Source organism: Condylura cristata, unplaced genomic scaffold (genome assembly GCF_000260355.1).
Source record: "Condylura cristata isolate star-nosed mole 26May11 unplaced genomic scaffold, ConCri1.0 scaffold00033, whole genome shotgun sequence".
Lineage (NCBI taxonomy): Eukaryota > Metazoa > Chordata > Mammalia > Eulipotyphla > Talpidae > Condylura > Condylura cristata.
Window position 1 is genome coordinate 18,993,319 of NW_004567134.1, and position 2,675 is coordinate 18,995,993.

The window sequence follows — 2,675 nt, forward strand, 5'->3', positions numbered from 1 at the left end:
GCCCGGAGCAGGCCGGTGGGGCTGGGGCAGTCCCCGCGGCCACGGTCAGCTGCTCCTGCTTGGGGCCTCGTGTCTGGCCTGACCCGGGCGGCAGCCAGAGCGGCAGGACCAGCCCCCCCCACCCCCCAGCGGCTAGCGCAGAGCCCTGGGCCTGCGCCTCACTGACCGCAGAGGGTAGCCGATGACCTCCTCTCGGGGTGGCCCCAATTTGGGGCGTTGAGAACAAGAGACATCTGTGCACGTGGTGCCAAGGGGCTGCGGGTCCCCAGCTATGGTCGGGGCAAATGGCCTGCACTGACCGGGCCTCACCCTCGGTCCCCACATACGCCCCAAGGCCCAGGCTCAACGCCTAGAAGGGGCCGGGCTGAGCTTGGGCGGTCAGAGGGCTGCTGGACTCGTGGCTGACAGACTGGCCAGTGACCGTGGCAGCTGGACGCCCTCCGTGTCCTCTGCCAATGCCACGCTCAGCCTGCAGAGCTGGACAGCGGAAGGGCCAGGCACCCGCGCCCCAACCCCCAGCCCCAGCAACCTGGCCGTGGGCCGCCGGCGCACTCTGCAGGGGACGCAGGGTGCACACACCCTCCTCGCCCTCTGGGTCCAGCCCCCAGGGCAGCAGGGAGTGACCGGGAGCTCGACCGCACCGCACAGCTCGCGGCCCCCCGCTCGGGAGGGGCTCCCCCGGCCCCCGGACTCCAGGTGGGCGCAGCCCGGCCTGTCACACAGCCCCTGCGCGGCCTCCCCCAGATGTCGGGGTGCGGCCTGCCTAGGCCCGGCCGCCGTGTCCAGGGCATCAGCGGTGCCCTCGGCCAAACGGCCCTGCAGCATGAGCCCTGGAAACGGAGCTGGACGAGGTCAGCCGCAGGGCTCCCGCACGGCCTCCAGCCCGAGCCCTGCCGGCGGGCTGAGCCCGGGCACAGAGGACGCCAAGTGGACGCTGCCGCCCGCCCGGCCCAGCTGCCTGCTGCTGGCGGCCCTCATCAGCTCCCGGCACAGAGCAGCCTCGCGGGTGGGGGGCCTCCCCAGGGGCTCCCCGCTCTGCCGCAGAGGGAGGCCAAGGGCCCCCGGGACGGGGCGGGGGCGGGGCTGGGCCTGAGGCCCGCAGGACTCTGCTCCAGAGGCAGGTGAGTCACCGGACTGGGGGCCCCGCCCTGGGTGCGGCAGCCTGACCTGGGCCCACCCAGGGATTCTCGGGGAGCGGCACACCCCCCCAGCTGGAGCCCCAGGGAAGAGCGCAGAAGCCACACCTGAGAGTGGCCCTGCCCAGGCCTGCCAGCCGGCCCCGTGGGGGTGCCCAGCGGGGGGCGGCCTGCCAGACACCCCAGCAGGGGTGCCAGCCTAGTGGAGGTACAGCTGGGGGGGCTGCCAGCCATTTTGAGGGGGTGCCAGCCAGCCAGCCAGCCCGGGAGGTGCCAGTGGCCAGGAGGGGAGGCCTGCCAGCCAGCCCGGGGGTGCCAGCAGGGGGGTGTCTGCCTGCCAGCCAGCCCGGGAGTGATGGCAGGGGGGTGCTTGCCTGCCAGCCCGTTGGGGGTGCCGGCAGGGGTATATCTGCCAGCCAGCCCGCCCACTGGGGTGCTGGCGGGGGGTGTCTGCCAGCCAGCCACCCCGTTGAGGCTGCTGGCGGGGTGCCCGCGGGGGGCGCAGCACTCCTGGCTGCGGCACACCCCGCCCCCCCCCACACTCTCCCCTCTGTCCTCCTGGCGCCGACAGGAAGAGCCCGATTGTGGGAACAAAGACCCCACTGCAGGGAGGGCTGGAGGCTGCCCAGGGGGGCCCGGGCCAGGGGGGGCCCGGCCTCGCTTCCGGGCACCATGCGGAGCTGGACCCCTCAGTCAGGGACCCGCGGCGGCCGCCCGGGACGCCACTCCGGGGGTGCCTGCAAGGGGGGGGTCACAGGCTGCGGGGTGGGCGGGGCGGCGGTGGCCCTGCTGCGGAGGAGCCAGGAGAGCGACTCCCGCGGGGTCCTGCCCCTCTCGGTGCCACCCGTGCTCACCCCCCAAATCTGTGTGGGCCCTCGGCGAGGGCCAGAGGCAAACCAGCCGGAGTCTTCTGATGGCAGCAAATGGGGTGACAGTGAAATAACATTTTTTACCAGAAACTGAACATGAAGGAGCTTTCCCCTGAGTCTTGTCATGGGAACGCACGGGAAGACGCCCCCCAGTCGACACCGCACAAGGCCTCTCAGACACCCCACAAGGCCCCCCATAGACATCCCACAAGGCCCCCCATAGACACCCCAAGGCCCCCCGACACCCCACAAGGCCCCCGTAGACACCCCAAGGCCCCGCCTGAGGGCCGGCTTGCGCACGGCAGCACATCGCTAGCAGAATCTTCCGCCGCGGACTCCCGACAACGCCCGTTGCCAGGCAACTCGGCTTCCTCCGCCGCCGCCATTCATCAAGCGGCCGCGCGGCCTCGCGGACACCAGAGCGGCTCCGAACGCCGAGGCGCCCACTCGGGCGCGAGCCCGCGCCGCTGTCCTGGTCGGGGCGGTTCCTCCCTCCCTCGTGGTGCCCGCAGGAGCCGCAATCAGCCCACCACAGTCCCGCCCAGAAAATAAGCTGCGGCCACGAGCGAGTTACCATATTGACCAGCCTCGTATTGACCAGCCTCGGGGAGAGGACACGCGTCTGTCCCCGCTGGAGACGAGAGGGCGGAGCCCACCGCAAGTCGGCCAG